This window comes from Vombatus ursinus, unplaced genomic scaffold (genome assembly GCF_900497805.2).
Source record: "Vombatus ursinus unplaced genomic scaffold, bare-nosed wombat genome assembly UNPS02014821.1, whole genome shotgun sequence".
In the NCBI taxonomy this organism is placed as follows: domain Eukaryota; kingdom Metazoa; phylum Chordata; class Mammalia; order Diprotodontia; family Vombatidae; genus Vombatus; species Vombatus ursinus.
In genome coordinates this window covers 2,322,128-2,341,610 of record NW_020954599.1, presented here as the reverse complement: position 1 = coordinate 2,341,610, position 19,483 = coordinate 2,322,128, and positions in this window count along the sequence as shown.

The following is a 19,483-nucleotide window of genomic DNA, read 5'->3' as shown; positions in this document are numbered from 1 at the left end:
ATGTATAAAAGAATTTTTATGTATTAGTTATATATTTGCTTATATTATATAGTATTATATTTTATATCTATTTAGATATTCACACATATTTAACATGTTAACCACTAACCATTGAGGATATATATATGTGTATGTATGTATACACACACATATATACATACATACATATACATATATACATACACACATATACACACATTACCTAAGTAGTGTTGGACAAAACATTACGATTTCAGCCTATGACAAAGGATTAAAATGATAAAGCCTAATCATAGCCTGCAGAAACTTTGAAAATCTGTTTAGTTTTTGTTACTGTGTATGATTTAAGAATTATAAACTTGCTCTTGCTTAGAAAATGTTTTCTAATCAATCAACTCTAACAGACGAGCCGAGGGAAAATTCAGAAGATCAAGCCTATTAGCCAGTAGCACGAAGCACTGCCTAACAATGATCACAAGCCCCCCAGAGCGATGAACCCACCAGAGAGCAGACAAGCTCAGGAGATCACAACAAGCAGGAATAACAGAGATGCAGCTCCCAGTGGAGAAGCCTAATAGTGACCAGAGGAAATCAGGTCAAGAGAAAGCCTCATAATTTCACCAGAGGACATCATATGTAACCCTGTAGCGTTAAGATGCATTAGTTTTCATGCGCCCTGGCCACGAAGCTCATTTTACATGTGTCCCTCTATAGATGTGTAATGGCTACATTGTTTCTCTTTTGGAGTCAGTATATGTGTCTGCTTTTACAACTGATGGCATGTATATACAAACACTGGGGGAATACTTGTGTGCTATTTTTCTTCCTGTATTGTTTCATTAAATGGCTTTTCCTCCACTGAATCTTAGGAGCCCCTGAGTGTTTTCTGGCCAACTAGTAAAAGCAAACATATCAGTAGGGCACCATGAGTGACTGTTTAAGTAGATCGGGACCCAAAAAGTATCTTGAAACTAAAGTAGGCTTTCTACAGACCTTGAATAATACAATGGAAAGAGCAATGGAATTGAGGTCAAAGGACCTTCAAGAAATCCCTTAGAGGTCAAAGAAATCCCTGAGATTTCTTTCTCCAAGACCACTCTGGATCTCATGGATTGGACAACAATAGGTCCCTGCCCAAGAACCACTTCATGGTTATTTTTTGGGCACTCTTGGCTCAGTTGTCCAGCAACCCTGAGGGTCTTCCTTTCCCAGTTTAATTTTTTTTTCTTTTATTAAAGGGGCCATCCCTTGACTCACTTTTTAAAGAGGTCTATTCACTGAATGGGCTTTTCTTCAGTCATACTGAGAACCTGAAAAAATCTTTAAAGGGCCAAGGTCTCCTACTGCACCCTGGGCCATCTCGTCTTCCTGATTGATATCTGACCACTGGACCCAGATGGCTCTGGAGGAGAAAGTGAGGCTGGTGACTTTACACAGCCCTCCCTCACTAACTGAAGTCAAAGTCAATTGCAAGTCATGTCATCATCTCCCTGATGCCATGGTCATCTTTGAGAATGACGGACAAACCACATCCTGTGAGTAGTCCCAGCTGCCTGAATGGGGAAGCAGTTGGCCAGTTTTCTCCGGCATAGGGCATTTCTTAGCAGGGCAATTATCCCTACCAGTGTAGGCAGTAACTTTATAGAAACATATAGGATTAGAGAATTGCCCAGTGTGGGGAAACTGCTGCCTCAAGAACAAATCTTCATTCTGTCAAGTTTGGATTCAGTCAAAGGGCCGAACTCAAGGATCTAGAGGGCCACATGTGTCTCTGATGCTGCAGGTTCCCCACCCTGGACTAGAGCATAGAGAGTGTAAATGATGTTGCCAGGGTCACAGAGTTATTATGTGTCAGAGGCAGAACTGGAATCTGAGTCTTCCTGGCCTTGAGCCTAGATGACTCTTTACCCTGAAATATGAAATATTGCCTTGAATATGTGCTATTCCTAAAATGTAATGATAGAGAAAAAATGTCTAGGAACAAAATGATTTCTTTTTGATTTTCCATGAGGACTGTTAATAATCATATGCATGTGAATGTTCTTGGAATCATGGCCTTCTTAGTTGTCATTTATTTATTTATTTTGGCTAGGCAATGGGGTTAAGTAACTTGCCCAAGGTCACACAGCTAGTAAGTGTTAATGCGTCTAAGGCCAGATTTGAATTCAGGTCCTCCTGAATCCAGGGCTGGTGCTCTATCCACTGCACCACCTAGCTGCCCCCTTAGTTGTCATTTAAATAAAGTGTGTCCCCAAAGTCCCTATTTAAACAAAGTTTGTGCAGCATTTTATATTCAAACATTTCATAGTAAGAACCAGAGACATACAAAGTTTTAATTTTAGAAAACATTTTTTAAAAATATCTTATTAACTGTCTCCTAAGACCAACATTTGTTTCAAAATATTTTTTTTCTGTGCTTCTGTCCTTAGCATAGTGCCTGGCACATAGTAGGCATTTAATAAATGTTTATTGACTGTTGAGTGCCATTATTTTTCCCTTCCCCTGCTCCTCAATGTTGAATGTCTTCAGATTCAAGTAGTGTGACAGAGTAGATTCCTTTTTTTTCAAGCTGTAGTTACCTCACCTGCTTTCTCACTCTCTTCTAAAAGCCCATTTCCCTCTCACCTCATCTGCCTTCATTTTTCCCTCTTGTCAGCTTCTAGAAGAAATTTCATTCTTAAAATGCTACTGCAAAATCACAATTTAGGAGTCAGCATCAGAGCCCTCCAGGAGTAGGAGGTAGAAAGATGATTGCATTGCAGAGAATGAGATGGGCAGGAGAAATGAAACATTGTGAAAGCCAAGGGAAAAGAGGCTTGCTAGTTGATATTGGCTAGCTAGTTGATATTGCTGAAATCTGCCAAAAGGTTAAATAGAATGAAAACTAAGAAGAAGAAAAAAAAAAAAAAACATTGGATTCATTAGTTAAAAATCGTTATCACACACACACATACAAATACATACATACACAGAGAGAGAGAGACAGGGAGAGAGGGAGAGAGAGAGGCAATATTTTATATTTCAGGATAAAGAGTCATATAGGCTCAGGGACAGGAAGATTCAGATTCCAGTACTGCCTCTGACATATAACAGCTATGTGATTCTGGAAAATCATTCACTCTCTATGCTCTAGTCAGAGGTAGGGAACCTGCAGCCTTGAGGCCATGTGGACCTCTAGGTCCTCAAGTGCAACACCTTTGACTGAATCCAAACTTCACAGAATGAAGATTTGTTCTTGAGGCAGCAGGTGCCCCACCCCTGGGCGATTCTCTAATCCTATATGTTTCTATGAAGTTACTGCCTACACTGATAGGGATAATTGCCTCGCTAAGAAATGCCCCATGTCAGAGAAATTACAGACACAATCCTTGTCCAAGCTCTTTTTTATTAAATGAAAGAACACCTAAAATGTTAAGAAACTGAAATCAAGTAGTTTTTGGTTTTTTGGTTTTGTTTTGTTTTTGGTGGGCAGGGTCAATACTGAAAAGGAAACAGGGCAAACCTTCACAGAATTCAGGACTGGTGAACAGCATGTCACAGCCAGAGAGATCCAAAGTAAGAATAAAAGTAATTCAGAAAAATTGAATAAAATTGTAAATTACATTATTGGACTGGGTCCTGGGAATAAGATAAATACTCTAGTAGACTCTCATGTCAACTTTGACAGTAATGGTGATTAGTGTGATTTGATAATTGAAGGGAGACAGCCAAGGCAGAACCTGAAATCTTCTACACCCAGGTCCTGTGACATATTGTTATTTGACTCAATTAGCTTAAATTACTGAGACATAACTGAATAAAATATATCATAAGCTATGACTCACCCAAGCACATGCCATTTGGTAGGGTAATGCAGAGTTTTGTTAACTATAAATTACGAGCTAATGGGAGTCTGTAAACAATTTTTGAGCCTAGGAAAACACATTTTTATTTTAAAGGAAGACTAATAGTCTTAAAACATCAGCCTCTTGTATTAACTATGCAGATATTAAGAGTTCTAATGCTGATAAATGAACCATGTCAATTTAGGTAAAACAATTAACCTTGATTTCCTTAGATGAAAAATAGGACAAATAATATCTAATGTATATATTGTGACATTTTTTTAAATCATGCACATAGATTACATCTAAAATAGAGGGTTACAGATAATAAATGTACTATTTTGCATACAGTTAATTGTTGTCTATATTACTCCTTTCATATTAATGGTTTGGAATGGTTTGGAACAAATGAAATATATGGAGATGTCCTTATCTTTCTAGACAAGAAGGATGTTGTTATTTTGTTGTTATAATTCAGTGCTTTGGTAATGCCTTGTTCTTTGTGACCCCCATTTAGGGTTTTCTTGGCAAAGATACTAGAGTGGTTTGCCATTTCCTTCTCCAACTCATTTTACAGTTGAGAAAACAGAGGCAAATAGGGTTAAGCGACTTGCCCAGGGTCATACAGATAGTAAGTGTCTGAGACCAGATTTGAACTCTGATCTCCCTCACTCCAGGCCCAGCGTTCTATCCACTGTGCCACCTACCTGCCCCAAGATGGATTTTAGACAATCATAAATATTTTCTATAATTTTTTCACCTCAAAACTTTGACATCAGCATACTTTTTAACAGTTTTACTTTTCTGATTTTCCACTGGGTCCAAATAGAGAATTGTATTCTCCTACCCCCTCTAATATTCCCATTATTTCTTAAATTTGCCATTACGTTGGCCTCGCATCTACAAAGTAGAGATTGGGGTACTTCCATTATCCAGAAATGTTCTGGACCTCCCTCTGTCTTTCTTTCTCTCTTCCAAAAGCGGAGCTTCTAATATTTACTTGTTATAATTAAGAGTTTTGTACTTCAGAGAGCAGGGAAGGAATGACGAGAATCCCGGGGTGGGGTGGCAAAGGGAGAAATTACTCTCTTTTGTTTTTTGTTTATTTTTGTTTTCTGTGAAAGTGGAGAGAAAGGAAAAGGCTATGATCTGACTTAGAGAGAGCAGATTCCAAAGCATTTAAAGGAAAGATTCTATAGCCTAAACTTCTACCAAAGGACTTTCAAAAGAGAAAAGACAGGTAGAAAGAGGCATATTTACATTTAGTAGAGTACAATAACTGATATAGATGAAATTGAGGGAGGGGGAGAAATAAACATTCAAAAAGCAATATCTCAATAGACTAATACATTGTCATGGAGGAACCCAAGTTAAAAAATCCACTAGGAAGGTGAAGTTCTTCCAACAGAAGCCTCAGTCTTGCAGTGGCAATGGAGCAACTCAAAGAATTTCCTGAATTATTCAGAATAGGAGTAATTGAAAATATCAGAAATAAAGACAGTGATTGGGGCTCTTAGGAAATAAACCATTGTCTAACAAGAACTTGGACAATTTGGAGAAAAAATAGACACAACCCCCCTAACAATAGAGTGTTTTTAAGAAATGAAAAAAGAATAAAAGCAAAAATATAGAAGCAGAAAGAAAAAAAATGGAGTTTTTTGGGGGGAAAGAAAAAGAACCCATGAGACCAAAAAACAAAACGTTTAAGTCAACTAATGGCAAACACTATGATAAGTGTTGGTTATAGCAATACAAAACCAAAGACATTCCCTACCCTAATTCTTTGTTATACGGTTGTGTCCGGCTCTTCGTGATCCCACGGACTAGAGCACTCCAGGCCCTTCTATCCTCCACAGTCTCTAGAAATTTGTCCAAATTCATGATTGTTGTTTCAATGATACTATCCACCCATCTCATCCTCTGTCATCCCCTTCTCCTCTTGCCTTCAATCTTTCCCAACATCAGGGCCTTTTCAAATGAGTCCCCTCTTTTCATTAAGTGGTCAAAGTAATTAAGCTTCAGCTTAATTCCAGTGAATAGACTGAATTAATTTCTTTAAATATTGACCGATTTGACCTCTTTGCTGGCCAAGGGACTCCCAAAAGTCTTCTCTAGTTCCACAATTTTAAATTATTGATTCTGCCATGCTCATCTTTCCTTATAGTCCAATTCTCGCAGCCATACATTGCTACTGGGAAGAAGAAAAAAAAAAACATAGTCAAAGCTGCAGCTTTGACTATACAGATCATTGCTGGCAAGGTGATGTCTCTGATTTTTAGTATGCTGTCAAGATTTTCTGTAGTTTTCCTTCCAAGGAGCTACCCTAAAGAGATAGACTATTCTAATAGGATATATTAATATTTGTTTATAACTCAAACACCAAAGTGGTGACCAAAGAAGAATAATTTGGTAAGAGGTAGTAAGTGGGGTCATTGAGTAATAGAGTGATATTCTCCTGCCAAGAGCAATGGCAATTCTCCCAGCAAATGACTCAATACTGGTCTGGAACTTGCAACTGGAAAAAGAATGAGAGGGGTGGATATACCAGATTGACAAGGTTGTTGGTGATGGCTAGGGAGTAGGGAATAAAGTGAAGGTTGGCTGGAGCCTACCTAAAATAGGAGGCCTTATGTGGTAATCATCCATCAGGGCAGCAGTGTAGCCCAAGTGAAAATTTCAGAGAAGAAAAGATTAAATCCTCCACGGCACTGTCTCCATTCTTGGAAGCAAAAGGATGATAGGCCAAATGTGATGATTGAAATGTAGCAGGTCGCTGGAAATAACATCCACAGCTGGGCAGGGAACTCCGATACCCTCCCTTCACTTAGCTAACCTTAGTCAGTCTGTTGCCGTTTTACAAAAAAAAGACAAAAATGTTCCTTCTTTCAATGGAAAGGAAGAGAAAGCAGAAAATCTCAGAAGTGAGAATTAAGCACATCAATTTAGAGAGGATGGAGGTACTCCACCAGTGTATCTTGGAAAGAGATTCGTAGAGCTACTAGTAACCAGCCGATGTAGCGGCCTTAACTAATACCATGATAACTACTACCACTCTTGAGAGTTAAGCCATGTAGAAGCCACCTAAGCTGATTCAGGAAAGAATCTGGCTGTAAAAGAAGGACGATGCTTTTCCTCCCATCTTCTTGCCCCTTCTCCCCTCCCTCTGAGGGAAAGTGAGCACCGTTTTCAAAACTCATCTCTTTTTCTATATTTAGATTTTACGCTGCTCTTCGTATCTACAAGCCAGTATTAAGATGAAAATTGGATAACTAAGAATACTACTAGACTGCACCTAGTTTAATGGTTCAAAAAGAGTAGGTGAGGGCAGGTGGAGGATTTTGTCATAACTGCTCACCAATAATATCTGAAAGAAAATGTCAAGAAAAATAGAACCTATTTCAGTTATCTGGCGTTGTTTAAGAAATGCTAGATATAGTGTGATGAAGGGTGGACATACTCAATAGTAATGATAATAATAATTGTCACAAGAATCACTAGCACTTATATAATACTTATGATGTGCCAGACACTGTGCTAAGCATTTTACAAAAATCATCTCACTCTATCTTTCCAATAACTTTTGGAGGTATGCAGCATTATTATGTTCATTTTGCAGTTGAGGAAATTGAGTCAAACAGAAGTTAAGTGACTTGCCAAGGTTGCACAGCTAATAAGTGTCTCAGGTTAAATTTGAACTCCAGTCCTCCTGATTCCAGGTGGTAACATTCCATCCACTCAACCACCCAGCTGCCCAATAGTATATAGAGGGCATTACCAAAGAGAAAATACAATTAACCCCATTTGTAGATAATAAATTTAATAATATACTTTAAAACCCCAGAAAATTAAGAAAGTAATTAAGACAGTTATTAACTTTGACTAGGTAGTAAGATGCTAAATAACTCTACAAAAATAATTAGTATTCTTACACAGCCCTGGGCAGCTAGGTAGCTCAGTGGATAGAATGCCCGGAGTCAGGAAGAGCAGAGTTCAAATTCTGCCTCAGATTCTAGCTGCATGACCCTGAGCAAGTCACTTAACCCTTTTCACCTCAATTTCTTCATCTGTAAAAATAAGCTGGAGAGAGAAATGGCAAACCATTTTAGTATCTTTGCCAAGAAAACCCCAAATGGGGTCACACAGAGTCAGACACAACTAAACAACAAAATACAGCACTAAGAGAAATCAGGAAGAAGCAACAATAATTCAGGATGACTACCAAGAATATGAGATAGCTGAAAGTTCACCTACTGAGACACAGTAAGAGTTTAAATATATAACCAGAAAAGATCTTTTCATAGAAATAAAAGGAGAAAACAAACAACCCGAACTACTAATTGCTTACCAATTTAATGATTGTCAAAGCTACCAAAATTGATTTACAAATTTAGCGTTATAGCAATAAATTGAGGGGGCAGCTAGGTGGCACAGTGGATAGAGCACTGGCCCTGGATTCAGGAGGACCTGAATTCAAATCTGACCTCAGACACATAACACTTACTAGCTGTGTGACCCTGGGCAAGTCACTTAACCTCATTGCCTAGACAGGAAAAATAAATAAATAAATAAATTGCTAAAGAGATATATTATCAAAGTACCTAACTTTCAGTGCAAAGTCTGGTACATACTAGGTCTTTAATAAATGCTTGTTTATTGGTTCATTTATTGATAAAATCAGACTAACAATAAAATTCAATTTTCTAAAAAAAGTTCTAGAATCTCAAAAGAATCATTAGGAAAAGCATAAGGGATACAAGACCAGACTTCAACAATACTTCTCTCTGCCATTATTTTCTTTGAGATTCTAGACCTTTTGTTTGTCTACATGAATTTTATCAGTCTGTGTTTATCAATTAATTTGAAATAATAAAAGCATTTGTTAAATACTATACAACATGAAGTACACTAGTTCAAATATAGGATTAGAGGCTTTGATACCACACACGTACTATGTATGCATACATACATATACACACACACACACATGCACACACACATATATGCATGCATACATACAAAATTATAGATGTCTTTTGTCTTTACATCAGGTATATGTTCTTTCTTGCCCTACTCTAATGAACTCCACCATGTGAGGTAGAGAAATGATTAAGCAAAAAGATTTTATGTAGGGACCTTATCTGACAATGCACACAATATACTGTCCTAGTAATCACCAACCTTTCTTTGTCATAAAAACGAAGTATGTTTCATTATCTCTCTTCCAGTAACTTCCCTGATTTTTCCATTACTCAGAATTTAACTTTCCCTTAGTGATCTTTTCATTTGCCCTTTTATAATCATAGTGTATATTTTTTCCTTGGTCCAAATTAATTCATTCTCTATCAATTTGTGTGAATCTTCCTATGTTTCTCAGAATTTTCTTAGTTGGCATTTCTTATTGCACAAGAATATTTCACCACATTGTTTCACCATAGCTTTTTTTTTCTCAAGTATTTCTTAATTGATGGGCATTCATCTTGTTTCTAGACTTTTGATGGCACAAAAAGTGTTTCTATTAATATTTTGTTATATAATCTTCCTTTGCTTCTGTCTTTTATTTCCTTGGGAAAAGTTCTTCGCAGTTAGATTGCCAAACAAAATGATGTGGTTTCATCATTTCTCTGAAATGGCTCCAAATTAAAATCAAAAATTGTTGGGCCAACTCATAGTTCCTCTAACCAAACAACAGTGTACCTGTTTTCCCCAACTGCACCAACATTAATTTTTCCCATCTTTATTTTTCTTCCACCTTGACTAAGTTGTACAGTTTATATTTCTTATTGTAGGGAAATTATAAGGACTAAAGAAGCAAAGAGATTACAGGTGAAGATGATGGTACATTGACCAATGACAGAGAGAATGTAGAGCCACTCCAAGGAGGATTTAATTTGCTTCCATTTTCTCTGGCAAAAAGCATGTCCTCTAGACTAGAACAGGCTAACAAAAATGACTGATAAGTATTTGATGCCCAGGAGAAGTAAGGTCGCTGAAAAAAGGATGATGAGAAGTGCCACTCTCTTCAGAGCAAGAAGGACAAGGGACTTCCAGGACACGTTATTTATATTGTCATGATGAGCTCAAGTCATCTAACCTAGATAAACTACATCTGAAGGTATTGAAAGAATGAGAACATGTGATTGTTGGACTTCTGTCGTGGATCATGTGAAAGATCGCAGTGAACTGGAGAGACGCCAGAGGATTGGAAAAAGGCAGAAGACCAGATTTTGAAAAACAGAAAAGGAAGTGAGTGGAGTCTACCTGCAAGCTTATCTTCCATTTCAAGCCAAATGCTAGGATGCATTATTCAAGGGATTATTAATGTCTCTGGCATTTAGAACTAGCCATGCTAGATTGAATTCACTGCTTTTATTGGGGGGGAAAGGGTTATTAGACTAGAATATTAGAACGACAGTTTCCCTGAGTATTTATTTATTTATTTATTTATTTATTTATTTATTTTATTTTTGGTGATACAATTGGGGTTAAGTGATTTGCCCAGAGTCACACAGCTAGCGAGTGTGATGTGTCTGAGGCTGGATTTGAACTCAGGTCCTCCTGACTGCAGGCCCAGTGCCACCTAGCTGCCCCTCCTTGAATTTTTAACAAAGCATTCCACAAAGTTTTTCATGCTATTCTCATTGAAAAGATGAAAGTTGTTTATTAGAAAAGAGCACCATTAAATTGTTTCAAAACTGCTGACACAGCCAAACCTAAAGAACAGTTAGTCATTACTGGGTGGCATAGTGAATGGAACGCTGGGCTGGGAATCAGGAAGACTCAACTTCATGAGTTCAAATCCAGTCTCAGACACTTATGAACTGTGTGACCCTGGGCAAGTCCGTTAAGCCTATTTACCTCAGTTTCTCATAGGTAAAATGAGATGGAGAAAGAAATGCGAACCACTCCGCTATCTTTGCTGAGAAAACTCCATTTGGGATCATGTAGAGTCAAATATGACTGAAATGATTGAACAAAAACTGGACCAATATAAGAATGGCAGAAGGTCTTTATTGAGGTAGACTAGGAAACTGTATTTTGACATATTCTGTTTAACCTTTTTAATCAATGACTTAGAAAAGCACACTGCTTGCCTACTTATCAAATTTGCAAATGACAAAGCTAAGAAGAATAGGAATCTAATAAAAGATTTGATAAATATAAAGGCTCATGTTTGGGCTCAAAAAAACCAATTTACCAGTAAAAGATTGTGGTGTGGCTATTCACTCAATTCAGCAATTCAAATTTACAAAAAACAAACAAACAAACAAAAAAAACTCGGTATTTAACTGAACTGCAAACAATCTAATTTTAATATTGTGATTAGATATGAAAGAGTCATTGTGATATAGGGGCTAAAATGGCCTTGCAGTCAAGATGATCTGAGATCTAGTCTTGCTTCTAGTAAGAATTAGCCATGTGACAACGAGCAAGTCACTTACCCTCTCAATATCCTGGTCAGTTCTATAAATTATAGATTAGATGCTTATCATCGTTAGCAGAGTGGAGTAGATGTGCGCTTCCACAATAGGATTCTTCAATACTGATGAATCATAGACGTGGACCAAAGCAAAATAAAACACAGCTTTCTAGGATGAGAGAGTTTCTCATCCTACTACACTTGGCCCCAATCAGAATCCATCTCCAATACTCAGCTCAGTTGCCTCTGGGTAAGGGTATCACGAGCTAGAGAATATCCACTTGGATATAACCAAAATACTAAAGGACATCAATTTCATGTCACATGATGTCTGTCATTTGAAGGAATGGATGATGTTTAGCCTGAAGAAGAGAAGACTGGGGGACATTATAGTTGTGGTCAAATATTTGAAATGGAAGGTTGAGTATACTTCTCAGTTCTCAGAGGGTAGCTGCAAAAATGGAAAATGTATATCTGATGTCAGAAAAAAAAATACTATATAGCATTTAGAGTTGTTGAAAAGAAGAATGGACTGCAAAAAAGTTAGTGAGCTCCATGCATCAGAGGTCTTTGTGTAGAAGATAGATGGACACCCACCATGTTTTCTGTAAATAGAATTCTTGTTCAGCTCTAAGTTGGAATAGGTGGCCTCCAAAGTAGCTTCCAACTCTTGATTTTATAAGATGTATTCATTGTGATTAGAATTCTTTTGGACTAGATGTTATTCCATTAGTACAAGGAATTCTTAGGGAGATAACCACCTCTTATCAATGAAGACTGGTGCCTGTTGTGCAGCCTGTGTTTTCAGAGAGTGATGTAGGGATGCTTAGAGGATTAGTGATGTACTCAGGGTCATAGGAAGTCCCAATGTGCAAGGTCTTCCTGACTCCAAAGCCAACTCTCAATTTACTGTCCAGTGCTGCCTATGACTTCTTATATTGCTTCCTTCTCTAGTATGAAAATCACATTTAATTCAAATTACCAAAATAGGCCAAAATGGGAAAGTTTTAGATGTAGTGTTCAATTGGATTTCTTTTTTCATAGTTTTGCACAAATTAGATAGACCTATAATTCTTTCAATCTTTCCTCTGTTCAGTTTGGGGATAAAAAACTATATTTGCATCATAAAAGGAATTGGCTAACTTCCCATCTTTCCCATTAAGAAAACTTTCCCATTTAAAAACAAGCCATATAGTGTATGAATTAATATTTTAAAGTCTGATAAAATTATGTAGCTTATAAGCCAATCTAATCTTAGACCCTTTTTACAGGGTATTTCTTTAAGGATATGTCTGATTTCTCCTTATGAGATTGATCAATTTGATTTATTTCTGAATGTCTTGGTGTGAGTATTTGATATTTTTGTGAATCATAATCCTTTTTTGTACTCTATGAATATAATGTTATCTTTCATTGTTAGGCTCTTACATTGATCCCCTATTTTGCATGCCTAACATCTTAGGTTTTCTTTCCCTCCCCACCTTTTATTAAGTAAATTTGATAATCATTTACCAAATTAATGTTTATTGTTATGTTGATATTTGGGAAAAGTGGTTCATGATATTTTAATTTTTATTATTATTTTAATCATATTAGTTTCTATTATGTGTTTCCATTTGCATTACTTACAGTATTTTATCTGTTTCAGTTGTATTACATTTAATTTTATTTTAATTGACCTTTGCTGTCCTTCCTTCTTCCCTTCCTTCCTTCTTTCCTTCCTTCAGTATTAATATGGAAGAAGTAAATATCTGCATCAATAACACTTGATTTATATTACTCACTGAAGGTTTTTCTGCTTCCCTTCTTGTGGGAAGATGCTAGACACGAGCCAAAACGAAGCCTTCAACAATTTTTCTACAAGTCACAGGGGTGGAGGTCAGGCCCTGTGAGGACTGAATCTAGTCCCTCCTTTCCTCCCTTCCTTCCTTCCTTCCTTCTTTTTTTTTCCTTCTTCCTTCCTAATATTATTTATCACGTATGTGTTTTAGCCCTTTTTCTTTACTTTGGTTTTTCTAATATTTTTGGAGTAAGATGTAAGAATTCTGGAACTCTTACAATGTCTCACTCTGTCAGGTTAACTGAGAATTCCCCTCTATCTTCGTTTTTTCTTTTTTTTACTAAGACTAACCAGTATTACTACACAGTTCATAATTTAAAAGAATAGAAATGATCTGAAAAACATTTTGGATTATAGGATCACATACTTAGAGCTAAAAAGGACCTTTAAGGCCACTGAGTCCAACACCCTTATTTGTAAATGAAAAACAAAGAATAAAAGAGGTCATGTGAAATGACCAAAGTTGCACTGTGGTAAGTGTCTGAGGCAGGATTCTAACTCAGATCTCCCAAACTTGAGGTCTAACACTCTCTTCACTCTACCACCTGCCTTTTATAAACACCCTTTCTTCATCAAGTAGAAGCAATTAAATCATTAACAATGTTCACCTGTCATTAGGGCCCCTTACCCAATTTTTTTTTCCCTTTGCAGTTGTTTCTTCTCATGTAGAAACAGACTGTTGATCTATCTGGGCATGTTTCAGTGAAAATTTGCTTATGCAAAATAATTTAAGGCTAAATAATGTGAGTAAGAGTCCGCCACAAGCAATACATGGTGGTGGCATAAAATATATGGATTGAGTATAATTTGTCTTTGACATAGCATCTGTTGTGTCTTATGTATCCAAAAGCATATGATCTGCATACTTATTCAGGACGATTTACACACCATTGCCATCTGCCCTGTCAGAGTAACTCAGGATTGAAAGCCTGGGATTGCATATTTCTTTCTCAAATTTTATACCTCAAAATCCCACAGATAATTACACACCTGCAACAATGCCACCAAATCTTCATTTTTAAATATTAATATGTTCACAGAGCTGTTTGATCTCTTTCATCCTAAAATAAAAGCTTTCTTTTTCCAACATGTCTATTTAGAGTTCTTTAAGGGGAAGCACTTAACTCATTAAAATGATATTTCTCAGTCATGGATGACTGGTTTGTTTCTGTGTTACAAAATCTTTATCCAACATACATCTGAGGAGGCTATTCTAATCAATTCCCAACCCTGTCCAGTCATACTTTTTCTAGAATGGTCCATGATCTGTTACAGAGCATTTTCATGGCACTCCAGATAAACATGGCGGGTCACCTTCCATTGATTTATTATTTTATTAGGAATTAAAATCATTACCATGGAAGAGTGCTCGCCAGGTCATCTTGATAAATCAAGTTTTAACTTAGCTAGAGGCCATCACCTGCCTGGTTACTATTATAGTCTAACCTTTTCATTCTTCACTTGCTTTGTTTCTTTTCCACTTAGTCCTTTAGGTCTGAGACCTTTTTGTTTTCCCTATAGTCTCTATACCTTTTTCTCTTCTCTCATTTCTCTAATTCTACCTTGATTATTTATTCAATTGTACATTTAAGTCCTTTTAGTCTTGTTCTATTTTTTTTAAAGCAAATACACAGAGGTCTAGAAAATGTTGAGATATGCCACATTATATATATATATATATATATATATATATATTATGCCTATATTTGAAAGATATAGGCTTTCTATACAATTTTAAAATATTCTCCATCCAGGATGTTCATTTTTATTTTCTTTTATCCATATTTATTTTAGTTTTGTGTATCTCATTGGCCTTATAATCTTTTTGAAGGGTATCTAACCAGATCCTGGTGAAGTCCTTAGAACTTTCTACATAAAACATATGGGAAATCCATCAGTGGTGGTTGAGAATATGCATAGCTCTGCTTTTTAAAGGTATTTTTCCACTTGCATAAATGTCATTCAATTCTCAAAGACAGTAATATCTCTATTAACAGAGTGTGTGTTCCATAAAAATAAAATAGGAGACATCATAACATAAGACAATGGAGATCATGCTCTGAAAATAACATAGAACCATAGTCTATTCAAGTGGAAGTCTTTGGAAAGACAAGGGATACAAACAGAAAAGGCCTAGTGTGAGCTCTGAAAGGGAAATGACACAGAAAGGGAACATTTATTGCAGTTTTTCACACTGTTTCCATCTGCACACCCTACAACGCAGCTGCATAGCCTACCTGCACTTTCTCATATATGAACCTCCATTTCCTGCCTCCATGTCTTCACACTGGTTGTCCCCATTCCTAGAATATTCTATGTTCTCATTTTCACCTCCTAGGATCCTTGGCTTCCTGGAAGCCTGAGCTAAAGTCCTACTTTTATTTTCAGGAAGCCTATTCTAGTTCTCCTTAATCTTGAGGCCTTCTCTCAAGACAAACTCTAAATATATCTGTGTGTGTATGTATGTGTGGGTATGTATGTGTATGTATGTATATGTATATGTGAGTATGTATATATGGATATGTGTATATACACATATATGCATGTGAATATACATTTTATAATATACATATATTTACAGGTATGTATTTGTATATATGGGGTGTAGAGTGTGTTCAGAGAAGACTAGTACCTCTGGTGTGAGGGCTGTTGAGCCCTTTTCAGGGCTGCTTTCCACCTTTGATGTTCACTCAATTTATCCAACTCTCACCTGTGGCTCCAAGAAACTATAGCATGCAATGTTTGTAGATCAGGTCAAGGCTTTTGATAGTGGCAGTCATGAGGGCTTGTGGAAAATTACGTCAAATTTGGTTGCCTGGAAATCTTCTCCAAGTATTGTATGCCAATTTCATGATGGCATGCTTGCCCAGATTTTGGGTAATGGATGATGCTCTCACATTTTCCCAATCACCAATGGAGTGAAGCGGGGCCCTGTGTTTGGGTCCCACAACTGTTAGCATGATTTTTTTCTGCAATATTGTCAGATTCCTTCATAGAGGATGAAAACGGCATCAAGGTCAACAACTGCATTAATGGTAAAATAATTTAACTTGAAAAGTCTACAAGCCAAGACAAAAGTGGAAGGAGAGTTGATGCATGATTTTGTTCACAGATGATTGTGCACTCAATGTAGCTTCTGAAGCTGAAATGTAACAAAATATAGATTGATGCTCTGCTGTTTGTGCTAATTTTGGCCTCAAAATTAACGCCAAGAAAACAAAGATTCTCCACCAGCCAGCACCACACCATCCATAAGCAGCACCAGCAATATATACTTTTCAGGGATGTACACATAGATGATGAGGTTGGTGCATGCATTGCCAGAGGTAGCTCAGTGTTTGGGAGGCTCCAAAGGAAAGTGTGAGAGAAAAGAGATATTAGATTGACTACCAAACTGAAGGTCTACAGAGCTGTTGTGCCGACCTCATTGTTGTATGCCTGTGAAACCTGGACTGTATATCAGCACCATGCCAAGGAACTGAACGGTTTCCATTTGAACTGTCTTAGGAAGATTCTGAAGATTACCAGGCAGGATAAAATGCCAGACACTGAGGACCTTTCTGGAGCTAAACTGCCAAGCATTTAAACTCTATTCACTCAGAGACAAGTCACAGAATAAGAGTAGGGAAGGGTGCTTCCTATTAGTTTGATATACCAAGCACAAATAAATCTGAGATTCTAATATCAAATAGTCCATTGTTTTATATATGTGTATATATAAAATATGTATGTATATGCACAGAGATTTTTTGTGTGTGCATATATACATATACATACACACATATGCATTCACACATATATACATACACAATATACAAATACATACATACATATATATATATACACATACACACATATAGTTTTATGGTATCATAAAAGTGAAGCCTGGATTAGTATGTAAATGCTGGGACATGATTTTGCTTCAGGGAAAACCTTATGAAATGTTACTAAATTTCCTTACTTCATAAAAGTAAAACTACAACAAGGCTTTTTCATTTTTCTAGTAATAAATTTCTTTTAGTACATAACTCATAACACTCCTCTCCTACACAAACCAAGGGATTTTACATTTTTTTCACCAGGAAAGCACAGGCCTAGTACTTCCAAAAAAGAAAAAAAAAGGGGGGATGAGGAATATGTGTTTAAAAATTCAATTTCAATTCAACAAACAAAAAAAAAGTGTCTATAGAGCACTGTTAGGAATTGTGAGAAGTACTAAGTTTAACGATGGCATGGTCCCTGCCCTTTAATGTCCACGGAAATAATGTCCAGGTGAAATAAACTGAGATGTCCAAAAGTGTAGTAGGTTAGGTTAAAAAAAGAGATTAGGTGGATCCCCAAATAATCCAATATTGTTTAGCGATAACATAAAATATAGCACTGGTTTGGTTTGGTTTGGTTTTCTCTCTCTCTCTCTCTCTCTCTCTGTCTCTCTCACACACACACACACACACACACTCCATGTCAGAGACATTTTTTCCTCTCTGGGGACTCTCTATCCACAATTCACAGGCACACATTTCTATGGCTATCATGGCTATATTTATTAATTATAGAAAAATAAAATTCCAAAGAAATTGTCGCACTATTAAAAAGTGCTTTGCCTAACTGCCTCCAAAACTTTTCCTGTTTACCCTCCCTCTTCTCTGAGGTGTCTGTGGAATAGTCTTCTGTAGGTCCTGGAAGGTATTAAGGAAGGGTTTGTGTTCTGTCAGGGGCTCCCTGTAAGGACAGGGATTCTAAGCAGTGAAAGCAGAGAAAACATAGCGAGAAGTTCTAAGAATTTGCAATGGTTTCCTGCCTTCTCACTAACCACTGTGTATTTTAGAAACTATACTAAATTTCAGTCCAGTTTGGACTCAGCTTTCTGCTCTCTGACTCCCAATTGGCAGCTTTGTCTCCCCAGCCAAACCTAAATGGGTGCTGCGGCTGCCTGCATACTGATGGATGATCATGATGATGATGATATCCCAAAACAGCAGAAATCTAAAACTCCCTTGCTGCTAGCCCACCTGGCCATCAGGAACAGAGCTTCACCTATTGACAGTCAAGTGTGCCCATAATCCTACATATTGAAGAAGCAAGTCAACTCTTAATCTCAGGAGCAAATGGGAGGATCATGCAATTCAATATGTCCAAGCACTCTTACATCTTGGATCTGTCCTTTTCCATTGCTCAGGCTTCAGGGTTCAGCTCTCATATCTCCCCTTCACCAGCCCACCCACCCCCAACTTATCTCTAGCATTGCTTCTGCCAAAGCAAGTAAATGCTCCTTCTCTTCCAGGGAACAGAAAAAATGGTAGCATATGTCAGACTTCCAATGAAAGGGCTAAGGGCTGATCTCAATTACCCATGTGACTACTCAGTCTTCTGTTAATGTCATCCAGAGCAGTCAGGAAGGAAGCTATATGATTTAGGACGGTTTTCTATATATGTTTGCCATGGCATTCTTCACAATATCTTCCTAGGACTCTTTCAAACTCCATTTAAATTTTAAGGCTATATTGATTATTGCATTCTGTGGGAATTACCAAAGTTGGAGTTAGTTACATTTTTTTTTTTGTTTTATTTTGTTTTTGTTTTTTTTTAATGCTGTGGGTGCAATGAGGGGAAACACTGTGAATCTGACACAGGTTTTACAACCAAGACGAATTTAGTCAAGTTTGTATGCGTCTGAAAAGGACTGAATGACAAGCTCATGACAATGTGATTGGAACTTGCAGTAAAGCTCCATGCCACCACCATTAGTGGGTATGCTTCCACCAATGACAAACCTTGATGCGCTCAAAGAAAAATTTTATGAAGACCTGGAGACCTTCATTATCAATGTGCCAAAAAAGGACAAGCTTATAATTCTGGGCAACAACATCAGAATAAGCATAGACTATCTGACATGGCACGGAATCATTGGGAAGAATGGAGTCAGAAATAGAAACAGCAATTGTCTTACTGAAGACTTGCGCATCTCATGACCATTGCTAACATTGTCTTCCATTTATCTAAACACAATGTTGTTTGTCCTTCGATTTTTCTGAGGACCAATGACATCATGGGTGCTATCTTGACTTGTGTGTGAATTGGACTTAGGAGAGGCAGAGTCACAAAAATTGTCAGCCTCACCTTCTCTTCCTGAGTCATTGAAATCCAGCAGTAAGACAAAAGTCAGGACAGTCAGCCCTGGTCCAGGATGCAGTGGAGGACCTTGGAATCATTGATGTCTGACTAAGCTCTAAGCACTCCACATTGCCTACTTCAGTCACCTTCATAGCCATTAGAACAAATTGTTCTTATCCACGCATTCTGCCAGGGAAAGCCAGTTTCATGACAACATGCTTGGATGGGTTCTAGATAATGGATGAGGCTCTTGCACTTTCTCACTGTGCACTTGTTCCCATGCTTTTTATCATGACGTTTTCAGGGATG